Here is a 14048-nt window from a genome sequence, read left to right as displayed (position 1 = left end):
ATAAATCAGACGATCCCGAACCTCGAGCGGAACGTACGTCCGACCCACAGGACACTCTGGGGGACTAGGGTCGGTGCGCCAACGCCCGCTCGATTTCGCATCGACCTCCCACACCACCGGTGCCACCAGACAAGACTCCGGCAGTATGGGAGTGGGCTCAATGGACCTCTCCTCTGTGTCATACCGCCAGGACAGGGCGTCTGCCTTCCGTTCTGGGACCCAGGGATGTAAGTTATTTTAAATACGAACCGGGTTAGAAACATGTTCCACCGAGCCTGACGAGGGTTCAATCTCCTAGCTGCCCGGATGTACTCCAGGTTACGGTGGTCAGTCAAAATGAGAAAAGGGTGTTGAGCCCCCTCAAGCCAATGCCTCCACACCTTTAGGGCCTGTACCACGGCTAACAGCTCCCTGTCCCCTACGTCATAATTTCGCTCCGCAGGGCTGAGCTTTTTGGAATAAAAAGCACAGGGGCGGAGTTTAGGTGGCGTGCCGGACCGTTGCGACAGTACGGCCCCAATACCGGCCTCTGACGCGTCCACCTCTACCTGGAATGGTAAAGCGGGGTCCGGATGCACCAGCACCGGAACCGAAGTGAACAGGTCCTTCAGTCTCCCAAATGCCCTGTCCGCCTCAGCTGACCACTGCAAATGCACCGGGCCCCCCTTCAGCAGGGACGTTATGGGAGCTGCCACCTGTCCAAAACCCTGGATAAACCTCCGATAGTAATTGGAAAAACCCAAAAACTGTTGCACCTCTTTAACCGTGGTTGGAGTTTGCCAATTACGCACGGCTGACACACGGTCAACCTCCATCTTCACCCCTGACGCGGACAACCGATAACCCAAAAAGGAGACAGACTCCTGGAAAAACAGACATTTCTCTGCCTTGACATACAAGTCGTGCTCCAACAGCCTTCCCAACACTCGGCGCACCAGGGCTACATGCTTGGCTCGGGTAGAAGAGTACACTAGAATGCCGTCAATGTACACCACCACACCTTGCCCATGCATGTCCCGGAAGATCTCATCCACAAAGGATTGGAAGACTGAAGGAGCATTCATTAACCCGTATGGCATGACGAGATACTCATAATGACCCGAGGTGGTACTAAATGCGGTTTTCCATTCATCTCCCTCCCTAATGCGCACCAAGTTGTAGGCGCTCCTGAGATCCAGTTTTGTGAAGAAACGCGCTCCGTGTAATGATTCCGTCATACTCACAATCAGAGGGAGTGGATAACTGTATTTCACAGTGATCTGATTGAGACTACGGTAATCAATACACGGGCGCAACCCTCCATCCTTCTTCTTCACAAAAAAGAAACTTGAGGATGCAGGGGAAGTGGAGGGCCGTATGTATCCCTGTCTCAGAGACTCGGCTATGTATGTCTCCATAGCCACCTTCTCCTCTTGAGACAGAGGATACACATGGCTCCGCGGAAGCGCTGCTCCTGTCTGGAGGTCTATCGCACAATCCCCCTATCTATGAGGAGGCAACCGCGTCGCCCTCGTCTTGCTAAACACGAGCGCTAAATCCTCATACTCAGGGGGAATGTGCATTGCAGGCACTTGGTTCGGACTCTCCACCGAGGTCGCCCCCACGGAAACACCTAGACATCGCCCTACACACTGGGCAGACCACTCCTTGAGAGCCCTCTGTTGCCACGAAATGGAGGGATTATGGGTAATTAACCAGGGAAGCCCCAGCACCACAGGATACGCAGGAGAGTCGATCAGATATAACTGAATAGTTTCCTCATGACCCCCCTGCGTCCTCATCCTAAGTGGTGCTGTGACCTCTCTAATCAACCCCGATCCCAACGGGCGGCTATCTAGTGCATGGACAGGGAAGGGAGCATCAACAGGAAGGAGGGGAATCCCTAATTTTACACAAAAATTCTGATCAACAAAATTCCCAGGTGCGCCTGAATCGACTAGCGCCTTATGCTGGGAATGAGGTGCAACCTGAGGAAATCTTACAGGTATACATAAGTGAACAACAGAGAGCTCTGGGTAAGTGGGGCGCCTACTCACCTGAAAGGACTCCCCAGTGTGTGGCCTGTTGTCCCGTCCCCCTGGAGACCCTCCCCAGCACCTAGCCGCAGTGTGCCCTCCACGGCCACAGTTGGTGCAGGGGACGGCCCCCCTCGGGCTCCCTCTCCTCCTCTCTCTAGCGCCAGCACCCCCGAGCTCCATAGGGCTCGGCTCGGAGGTGCTGGAGGGTGCAATGGACGGCCCCCACTCGGGACGTCCGTGGGTGGCCAGCAGGGTGTCGAGACGGATGGACATGTCCACCAACTGGTCGAACGATAGGTTGGTGTCCCTGCAGGCCAGCTCTCGACGAACGTCCTCCCGTAGACTGCATCGATAGTGGTCGATGAGGGCCCGCTCATTCCACCCCGCATCCGCCGCTAGAGTCCGGAATTCCAGGGCGAACTCCTGTGCGCTCCTCTTCCCCTGTCGGAGGTGGAATAGACGCTCCCCCGCCGCTTTCCCCTCAGGTGGATGGTCGAACACTGCCCTGAAGCGGCGGGAGAACTCCGCGTAGGTGATGGTGGCGGCGTCTATTCCCCTCCATTCGGCGTTGGCCCACTCCAACGCCTTGCCAGAGAGACAGGAGATGAGTGCGGAAACGGTCTCGTATCCCGAGGGCGCCGGGTGTATGGTGGCCAGGTAGAGTTCCACCTGCAGGAGGAACCCCTGACACCCGGCTGTGGCGCCATCATACGCCCTCGGGAGCGAGAGCCGAATCCCACTGGATTCCGGAGCTGGGATGGGAGGACTGACCGATGGTGGTGGTAAGGTTGGAGGAGGTGTGGGCACTCCTCCGGTCTCCCATCGGCGCAGAGTGTTGATAACGTCCTGCAGGGCGGATCCGAGTTGATGGATCCTGGCGTCTTGATCGCAGACTCGATCCTCCAGCGACTCGGGTGCTGCTGCTGCTCCTGCTGACTCCATTATGGTGTGTAATTCTGTCAGTGGCTGATGTGGATGTGGTGTTGGAGTCAGGCGCAGGACACAGAAGCTTAGTCCAACAGACTTTACTAGTAGTAACACGACAATACAAAGTAACGGGCCTCAAAAACAACGGAGGCGAGCGATTACGTTATACAGTGCGCAAATACACAAAATACAAAAGAATACGCAAATAGTGCGTCCATGCTCTAAAATACATGAGAGCAAAATCACAGCTCCTACGGACAGGCGGAACAATTACACAACGGTGGCAGCTAGTACTCCGGGGACGACGAACGCCGAAGCCTGCCCGAGCAAGGAGGAGGAGCAGCCTCGGCCAAAATCGTGACAATGATAGATCTATAACTTCAAAGAACATCCCGGTCAACCCTACTGCCTCTGATCTGGCGGACTCACTAAACACATGCTTCATTTGTAAATTATGTCTGAGTGTTGGAGTGTGCCCCTGGCTATCCGTAAATTAAACAAAACAAGAAAATGGTGCCGTCTGGTTTGCTTAATATAAGGAATTTGTCCACCACTGGTAATGTGACTAACATGACCACTTTAGAGCGTATTCCAATCCTTCGACCCAACATGACACCCTTTATAAAGCACATGTTTATATCATATATCATTGTGGATTATGTCACATTTGACGTTGGTGATTATGTCACATATGCCACATTTATGAACCCTTTATAAAGCATGACATACGGTTATAGATACTCTGTAACACATTTATGTAATGCTTATGAAGGCATTATGAAGGCTTTATAAACTGAACGTCATTTAAACGGTCCAATCTCAAATCCCAAATGCTGGAGAATAGAGCCAAAGAAAGACAAATAAAATAGTTTTAGCTTCACTGTCCAAAAAAAACAAAAAACAAGGGTGGGTCAACATTATTCCCAAGATGTTTAAATAAAACAACTTGGTCATGAAGAAGTTTCAGTAGATTAGGAACTGATTCCTATAAAGCTATGCGGTGTATAAAAAAGCTGCACATTGTAAAGTCATACCACACAATGATATTACTTCTTATTGACATTCAACCTGTGAATGAACATTTTAAATATATAAATGATTTAATGTTCAAAACAAATATAATGCAGTATTAGTGTAGTAGAACAGTCCTGACATACTGTACCTTGACAACTAAAATGTATATTGTAACATCCTTTAAAAGCTACCTGTTCATTGACAGAACGAGCCTTCTGGATAGTATATAAAACACCAGTGTCTCCCTGTTATTTTTCTCAACAATCTAACCTATAAACAATGTTTCACTCCCGTGTAAAATACAGTGGCTTGCAAAAGTATTCACCCCATTTTTTTGCCAATTCTTCAAGGCAAAACTGCTCCAGCTCCTTCAAGTTGGATGGGTTCCGCTGGTGTACAGCCATCTTTAAGTCATACCACAGATTCTCAATAGGATTGAGGTCTCGGCTTTGACTAGGCCATTCCAAGACATTTAAATGTTTCCCCTTAAACCACTCGAGTGTTGCTTTAGCAGTATGCTTAGGGTCATTGTCTCGCTGGTCTCAAATCTCTGGAAGACTGAAACAGGTTTCCCTCAAGAATTTCCCTGTATTTAGCGCCATCCATCATTCCTTCAATTCTGACCAGTTTCCCAGTCCCTGCCGATGAAAAACATCCCCACAGCATGATGCTGCCACCACCATGCTTCACTGTGGGGATGGTGTTCTCGAGGTGATGAGAGGTGATGAGAGGTGTTGGGTTTGCGCCAGACATATCGTTTTCCTTGATGGCCAAAAAGCTGACCAGAGTACCTTCTTCCATATGTTTGGGGAGTCTCCTACATGCCTTTTGGCGAACACCAAAACATGTTTGCTTATTTTTCTCTTTAAGCAATCACTTTTTTCTGGCCACTCTTCCATAAAGCCCAGCTATGTGGAGTGTACGGCTTAAAGTGGTCCTATGGACAGATACTCCAATCTCCGATGTGGAGCTTTGCAGCTCCTTCAGGGTTATCTTTGGTCTCTTTGTTGCCTCTATGATTAATGCCCTTCTTGCCTGGTCTGTGAGTTTTGGTGGGCGGCCCTCTCTTGGCAGGTTTGTTGTGGTGCCAAATTCTTTAATTTTTTAAATAATGGATTAAATGGTACTCCGTGGGATGTTCAAAGTTTCTGATATTTTTAAAAAACGCAACCCTGATCTGTACTTTGTCCCTGACCTTTTTGGAGAGCTCATTGGTCTTCATGGTGCCGCTTGCTTGGTGGTGCCCCTTGCTTAGTGGAGTTGCAGACTCTGGGGCCTTTCAGAACAGGTGTATATACACGGAGATCATGTGACACTTAGATTGCACACAGGTGGACTTTATTTAACTAATGATGTGACTTCTGAAGGTAATTGGTTGCACCAGATCTTATTTAGGGTCTTCATAGCAAAGGGGGTGAATACATACGCACGCACCACTTTTCCGTTATTTATTTTTTAGAATTTTTTTAAACAAGTTATTTTTTAAATTTCACTTCACCAATTTGGACTATTTTGTGTATGTACACGAAATCCAAATAAAAATCCATTTAAATTACAGGTTGTAATGCAACAAAATAGGAAAAATGACAAAGGGGAATGAATACTTTTGCAAGGCACTGTAAAAATGGGAGTATAAACATGTGAAATGGAACTGCTAAAATAGTCAATGTATTGTCGTGTCATATTCTGTTGGGTCAAATTATTCGCAAAATGTGGTATGGAAAACCTTTAGTACTAAGACACTTGACATTTAACCCAAAGTTATTTTTTTAAATATTTTTTTTTATGAAAGCGTGCTCAGAACAAATATTTTAAAAAGGAAATTCAGCTGTAACACATGCTACACACAAAATCCATATCTGCACAACACCCTGAGACTAACCTATTATGAAAAACATATATACTGAACAAAAATATAAATGCAACATGTAAAGTATTGATACCATGTTTGATGAGCTGAAATAAATAATATTTATCTCAAATTTTGTGCAGAAATCTGTTTACATCCCTGTTAGTGAGCATTTCTCCTTTGCCAACATAATCCATCCACATAACAGGTGTGGCATATCAAGAAGCTGATTAAACAGCAGGATTTTTACACAATTGCACCTTGTGCTGGGGACAATAAAAGGCCACTCTAAATTGTGCAGTTTTGTCACGCAACACAATGCCACAGATGTCTCAAGTTTTGAGGGAGTGTGCAATTGGCATACTGACTGCAGGAATGTCCACCAGAGCTGTTGCCAGATAAGTGAACGTTAATTTCTCTACCATAAGCCGCCTCCAACGTAGTTTTAGAGAATTTGGCAGTACGTCCAACCGGCCTCACAACCGCAGACCACGTGTAACCACACCAGCCCAGGACCTCCACATCCGGCTTCTTCACCTGTGGGATCATCTGAGACCAGCCACCCGGACAGCTGATGAAACAGGAGTATTTCTGTCTGTAATAAAGCCCTTTTGTGGATAAAACGTATTCTGATTGGCTGGGCCTGGCTCCCCAGGCCCACCCATGGCTGAGCCCCTGCCCAATGAATTCATTTCAATTAACACATTTCCTTATACAGTGGGGGAAAAAAGTATTTAGTCAGCCACCAATTGTGCAAGTTCTCCCACTTAAAAAGATGAGAGAGGCCTGTAATTTTCATCATAGGTACACGTCAACTATGACAGACAAATTGAGAAAAAAAAATCCAGAAAATCACATTGTAGGATTTTTTATGAATTTATTTGCAAATTATGGTGGAAAATAAGTATTTGGTCACCTACAAACAAGCAAGATTTCTGGCTCTCACAGACCTGTAACTTCTTCTTTAAGAGGCTCCTCTGTCCTCCACTCGTTACCTGTATTAATGGCACCTGTTTGAACTTGTTATCAGTATAAAAGACACCTGTCCACAACCTCAAACAGTCACACTCCAAACTCCACTATGGCCAAGACCAAAGAGCTGTCAAAGGACACCAGAAACAAAATTGTAGACCTGCACCAGGCTGGGAAGACTGAATCTGCTGTAGGTAAGCAGCTTGGTTTGAAGAAATCAACTGTGGGAGCAATTATTAGGAAATGGAAGACATACAAGACCACTGATAATCTCCCTCGATCTGGGGCTCCACGCAAGATCTCACCCCGTGGGGTCAAAATTATCACAAGAACGGTGAACAAAAATCCCAGAACCACATGGGGGGAGCTAGTGAATGACCTGCAGAGAGCTGGGACCAAAGTAACAAAGCCTACCATCAGTAACACTCTACGCCGCCAGGGACTCAAATCCTGCAGTGACAGACGTGTCCCCCTGCTTAAGCCAGTACATGTCCAGGCCCGTCTGAAGTTTGCTAGAGTGCATTTGGATGATCCAGAAGAGGATTGGGAGAATGTCATATGGTCAGATGAAACCAAAATATAACTTTTTGGTAAAAACTCAACTCGTCATGTTTGGAGGACAAAGAATGCTGAGTTGCATCCAAAGAACACCATACCTACTGTGAAGCATGGTGGTGGAAACATCATGCTTTGGGGCTGTTCTTCTGCAAAGGGACCAGAACGACTGATCCGTGTAAAGGAAAGAATGAATGGGGCCATGTATCGTGAGATTTTGAGTGAAAACCTCCTTCCATCAGCAAGGGCATTGAAGATGAAACGTGTCTGGGTCTTTCAACATGACAATGATCCCAAACACACTGCCTGGGCAACAAAGGAGTGGCTTCGTAAGAAGCATTTCAAGGTCCTGGAGTGGCCTAGCCAGTCTCCAGATCTCAACCCCATAGAAAATCTTTGGAGGGAGTTGAAAGTCTGTGTTGCCCAGCGACAGCCCCAAAACATCACTGCTCTAGAGGAGATCTGCATGGAGGAATGGGCCAAAATACCAGCAACAGTGTGTGAAAACCTTGTGAAGACTTACAGAAAACGTTTGACCTGTGTCATTGCCAACAAAGGGTATATAACAAAGTTTTGAGAAACTTTGGTTATTGACCAAATACTTATTTTCCACCATCATTTGCAAATAAATTCATTAAAAATCCTACAATGTGATTTTCTGGATTTTTTTCTTCTCATTTTGTCTGTCATAGTTGACGTGTACAGGCCTCTCTGTACAGGCCTCTCTCATCTTTTTAAGTGGGAGAACTTGCACAATTGGTGGCTGACTAAATACTTTTTTCCCCACTGTATGAACTGTAACTCAGTAAAATCATTGAAATTGTTGCATGTTGCGTTTATATTTTTGTTCAGTATAAATATATATAATCAAATTCAGAACGTTCAGAAAAGTGCATATGCCTGTTCTCTGTATTTGTTGTATTTTGTATTTATTAGGGATCCCCATTAGCTTCTGCCAAGGCAGCAGCTACTCTTCCTGAGGTCCAAAGACATTAAGGCACTTACATCACACAAAAAACAAAAGGTAAAACAGTACATCATTTGACATTATTACACCACTATATATCTACTATACAAAATGTATAAAACCACCATACAACAATATTACAATGTATGTGTGTGTAGAGTGCGTGCGCAAGTGTGTGTGTGCGTACGCGTGTCTGTTCCTGTGTGTGTGTATCTCTTCACAGTCCCCGCTGTTCCACAAGGTGTATTTTTATCTGTTTTTAAATCTGATTCTACTGCTTGCATCAGTTACCTAATGTGGAATGTAGTACTGTGTGCCTCCCATAGTCTGTGTTTGACTTGGGGATTGTGAAGAAACCTCTGGTGGCATGCCTTGTGGGGTATGCATGGGTGTCTGAGCTGTGTGCTAATAGTTTAAACAGAAACCTCGCTGCATTCAGCTTGTCAATCAATCAATCAATCAATCAAATTGATTTATAAAGCACGTTTTACATCAGCAGATGTCAAAGTGCTCTGCAGAAACCCAGCCTAAAACCCCAAACAGCAAGCAATGCAGATGTAGAAGCACGGTGGCTAGGAAAGACTCCCTAGAATGGCAAGAACCTAGGAAGAAACCTAGAGAGCATATCAACACTTCTTACAAAAACAAGTAGTGATGCCAGGGTAGTGGGTTCGATCCCCGGGACCACCCATACACAAAAATGTATGCACGCATGACTGTAAGTCGCTTTGGATAAAAGCGTCTGCTAAGTGGCATATTATGATTATTATTATCATGAAGTCAATCTCTCCTCCACTTTGAGCAATGAGAGTTTAAATGTATATTATTAATGTTAGCTCTCCGTGTATATTTAAGGGCCAGCCGTGCTGCCCTGTTCTGAGCCAATTGTAATTTTCCGAGGTCCCTCTTTGTGGCAATGGATCATGTGACTGAACAGTAGTCCAGGTGCGACAAAACTAGGGCCTGTAGAACTTGCCTTGTTGATAATGTTGTTAAGAAGGCAGAGCAGCGCTTTATTAAGGACAGACTTCTCCCCATCTTAGCTACTGTTGTATCAACATTCTTTGACCATGACAGTTTACAATCCAGGGTTACTCCAAGCAGTTTAGTCACTACAACTTGCTCAATTTCCACATTATTCATTACAAGATTTAGTTGTGGTTTAGGGTTTAGTGAATGATTTGTCCTAAATACAATGCTTTTAGTTTTTGAAATATTTAGGACTAACTTATTCCTTACCACAACACAGTTGTTTGGGGGGCTGGTGGGGGCGTCCACGGCCATGGGGGGAGCATCTAAGTCCCCGGCGGAGGCGGGAAATGTTTGTTCCCTTGGACTGTCGGCGTGCGGCAGTGAAAACTCATTTGAATCTGCTGGGGACTCGTGTGCTATTAAATGTAAAATCTGCGACATGTTCATTGTTGTCACGGGGAAAGGTCCGATGGATACCTTCATTTGTGAAACATGTATTGAACTTGATGCAGCTAAAGAAAGGATTATTACATTTGACCAAGCGCCTTGAACTGAATAAGGATTCTATGAGACTATCGGCATCTTTAAATGCTTCCTATCAAAATATCCAAGAGGATCATAATGGGACCTTCCTGGACTATGATCAGTTTCTGCCACTGCACCCCTCTACTAGCTTGAACCAGAAAATGGCTACTCATTGTTCGACTCCAGGTGAGCGTAAATGGATGCGTGTCGGAACCAGAAAGAAGGAGAAGAATCGTTCAAGCCATCTTCCCCCGCGTCACTTTGAGCCCCTGTACCAGCTGTCTTCTGCCGGGGGCTTGGGTGTTCCATCCATGGCTGTGGATTCCCCTCCAGCTACCTCTCCCTGTCCTAGTCAATCAACTGCCTGGGCACAGCCTGGACCACTGCGGCCCCCTCCGCTGGGCCGTGCTCTCTGGATCAGAGCTCTGTCCCTTTGGCTGTTGTGGCCTGCACGCAGCCAGCGTCTCAGCAGCCCTCTTCTCAGGTGAGTTCTGTGGCTCTGGCCTCGCAATCAGCTTCGAGACATGGCAGAGGCCGGATCATTCTGGCGATTGTGATTGGGAGTTCGATATATCTGTACCTGGGGCAAATACTTTGTGTTTTCCTGGGGTAAAAGTTCAGGATACCACCAGGTTGCTTCCTGAGGCTGAGTCAGTCACCGGGGGCTGATACTGTCATGGTTCATGTGGGGTCAAATGACGTTATGAAGGGCAGATCAGAACAGCTGAAGATGGATTTTAAAGAACTGATTGGGTCTCTACTTGACACCAACAAACACACCATAATATCTGGCCCTCTGCCCTCCCTAAATCGTGGCATTGAACGGTTCAGCAGACTTTTAGCCCTCCATAACTGGCTATGAGACTATTGCAGCTCTGTGGGTGTAACATTTATTGATAATTTTGATACCTTCTGGAAACAAATCTCGTATTATAAGGAGGATGTGATCCACCCTAATCATTTGGGATCCTGGATCCTTTCACAGCATTATAAGGCTGCGTTGAGACAATTACTTTTCCGTGACCCAAGTCCAGTTCATTTAATCCCTACCATTGTGTCGCTGAGTTGTCATGATGCTTCAGCAAATGTACATTATCCTAGGGGCATTGGAAGACACAATGTAAGTAACCTAATGTATGTCCCTCTTACTGCCCTGAATGCCTCTGCTGATCCTACAGCTATTGTATGCAGTAATCATATGCCTATGAACCAGAGCATAAAATAATGTATGCACTCACTAACTGTAAGTCGCTCTGGATAAGAGCGTCTGCTAAATGACTAAAATGTCAAATGTAAATGTAATACTGTTAGCACTGAGGTGGTGTGCCCTAGTAGGAAGTCCACTGTGTGCACCTCACCCTGCACTAATAAACAATCACCTGAGCAGGTCTACCTCTGCTAAGCTTACCAGTAAAGCAAGAAAAATAATCAAGCATCCCAGAAAAGTGCGCAAAATAGCCCACGTTAACATATGTAGCTTAGAAACAAGGTTCATGAAATCAATAATTTTCTAGTAACACATGACATTCATATTCTGACAATCTCTGAAACTCACTTAGATAATACCTTTGATGATACATTGGTAACAATACATGGTTATAAGATCTACAGAAAAGACAGAAATGCCAAAGGTGGAGGTGTGGCTGTTTATATTCAGAACCACTTTCCTGTAAAGCTTAGAGGGGATCTCATGTTAAATACTGATTAAATAATATGGCTACAAGTGCATTTGCCTCACCTAAAGCTCATTCTGGTGGGAAGCTGCTATAGACCACCAAGTGCTAACAGTCGGTATCTGGATAACATGTGTTTGGCTTTATACATAGCTTGGGCTTTGTCGAGTAAGGCTTAAACTATGTATTTAGATTGTTGTTAAGTACTATAGGTAGGCATCGTGGGCTGTATATTATTAAGTAGTATAGGTAGGCATCGTGGGCTGTTGCGGGTAGCTGTTGTGTAGTTATTGTAGGTTACTTTTGTATTCGGCGGTGCCGGATGTAGCACGAAGCTAGCTAGCTAACTCACCTCCTGGATTAGCTGGCGAGTTGCTATTAGCAACGGTTGCAACTAAAAACAATATCCTTTTAGCCAGCTACATTCGCACACAGCGACGCCGTTTTTCAAACAAAGTCAACACAGTAGCCATTGCTAGCTAGCCAACACTACCAGCAGGCTGTGGTAGCTAAATACAATATATCTTTGTCCTAGCTACCCAACGTTTAATCTTTGCTGCGTTATGAAAGGTAAGCTTGGCTTCTCATATGGTGTTGAGTTAAGCTTAAACCATGTATTTAGTTTGTAGGTAGGTATTGTAGTCTGGTATTATAGGCAGCTTACTCCGGTAGTTATTGTAGGTTATTATTGTAGGTTATTATTGTAGGTAAGGATTTTATTCGGCGGAGCCCAGGCGAAGCACGAGGCTAGCTTACCCACTACCTGGACCAACAAAGCTAGCTAGCTAGAGGGTAGCTATCGGTAACTTTTAGCAACTGTGGTTAGCTGTTTCCAATGTTATTTCATGCTTGAGAGTACCTGTGATTGAGCCAGCTAGCTGCTACCATTCAGCTGTTTTTCTAACCTCATCCGAGGCATTAACGTTAGGTGGTTGGTAGCTGCTGTACTTAATTACAGCTACTGATAACAGTCTGCTGTAGCTACAACAATTCTAATTTCTAGAGTGGAAGTTGGGAGAGTTTTATTCGGGTGGTTCAGTGAAACAATCATAGTTTCTGAGGTGGAAGTTGGGAGAGTTATTTATTTATTTATTTTTTGGTGAGGGAGGCCTGCACTCTCCTTTCCCTGATGTTCAGTGCATTTCATCCCGATCTCCTCTGCATTATTGTAGCCATCTGTTGCAGCCTGTCAACTATGCCTCTGCCTATCCCTGTTCTCTCCTCTCCGCACAGGCTACACAAACGCCCCACACCGCGTGGCTGCTGCCTCTCTAACCTGGTGGTCCCTACACGCACCACACACCTGGAGTTCCAGGTCTCAGGCAGCCTCTGGAACTGCCGTTCTGCTGCCAACAAAGCTGACTTCATCCCAGCCTATGCTAATCTCCAGTCCCTCGACTTCCTGGCGCTGACGGAAACATGGATTACCACTGAAAACACTGCTACTCCTACTGCTCTCTCCTCATCTGACCATGTGTTCTCGCATACCCCGAGAGCATCTGGTCAGAGGGGTGGTGGCACAGGAATCCTCATCTCTCCCAAGTGGACATTCTCAATTTTTCCCCTAACCCATCTGTCTATCTCCTCATTTGAATTCCATGCTGTCACAGTCACTAGCCCATTTAAGCTTAATATCCTTGTCATCTATCGCCCTCCAGGTTCCCTTGGAGAGTTCATCAATGAGCTTGACGCCTTGATAAGTTCCTTTCCTGAGGATGGCTCACCCCTCACAGTTTTGGGGGATTTCAACCTCCCTATGTCCACATTTGACTCATTTCTCTCTGCCTCCCTCTTTCCACTTCTCTCCTCTTTTGACCTCACCCTCTCACCGTCCCCCCCTACTCACAAGGCAGGCAATACGCTTGACCTCATCTTTACTAGATGCTGTTCTTCTACTAATCTCACTGCAACTCCCCTCCATGTCTCCGACCACTACTTTGTTTCCTTTTCTCTCTCGCTCTCCTCCCACACTACTCACTCTGCCCCTACACAGATGGTAATGCGCCGCCGCAACCTTCGCTCTCTCTCTCCCACTACTCTCTCCTCTTCCATCCTATCATCTCTTCCCTCTGCTCAATCCTTCTCCCTCCAATCTCCTGATTCTGCCTCCTCAACCCTCCTCTCCTCCCTTTCTGCATCCTTTGACTCTCTGTGTCCCCTATCCTCCCGGCCGGCTCGGTCCTCCCCTCCAGCTCCGTGGCTTGATGACTCATTGCGAGCTCACAGAACAGAGCTCCGGGCAGCGGAGCGGAAATGGAAGAAAACTAAACTCCCTGCCGACCTGGCATCTTTTCACTCCCTCCTCTCTACATTTTCTTCATCTGTTTCCGCTGCTAAGGCCACTTTCTACCACTCTAAATTCCAAGCATCTGCCTCTAACCCTAGGAAGCTCTTTGCCACATTTTCCTCCCTCCTGAATCCTCCCCCCCCGCCCTCTCTGTGGATGACTTCGTCAACCACTTTGAAAAGAAGGTTGACGACATTCGATCCTCGTTTGTTAAGTCTAATGACACTGCTGGTCCTACTCACACTGCCCTACCCTATGCTTTGACTTTCTCCCCTCTCTCTCCAGATAA

Source organism: Coregonus clupeaformis, chromosome 10, assembly GCF_020615455.1.
Source record: "Coregonus clupeaformis isolate EN_2021a chromosome 10, ASM2061545v1, whole genome shotgun sequence".
NCBI lineage: Eukaryota > Metazoa > Chordata > Actinopteri > Salmoniformes > Salmonidae > Coregonus > Coregonus clupeaformis.
The sequence above is the reverse complement of the archived record's forward strand: the minus strand, read 5'-3'. Positions refer to the sequence as shown.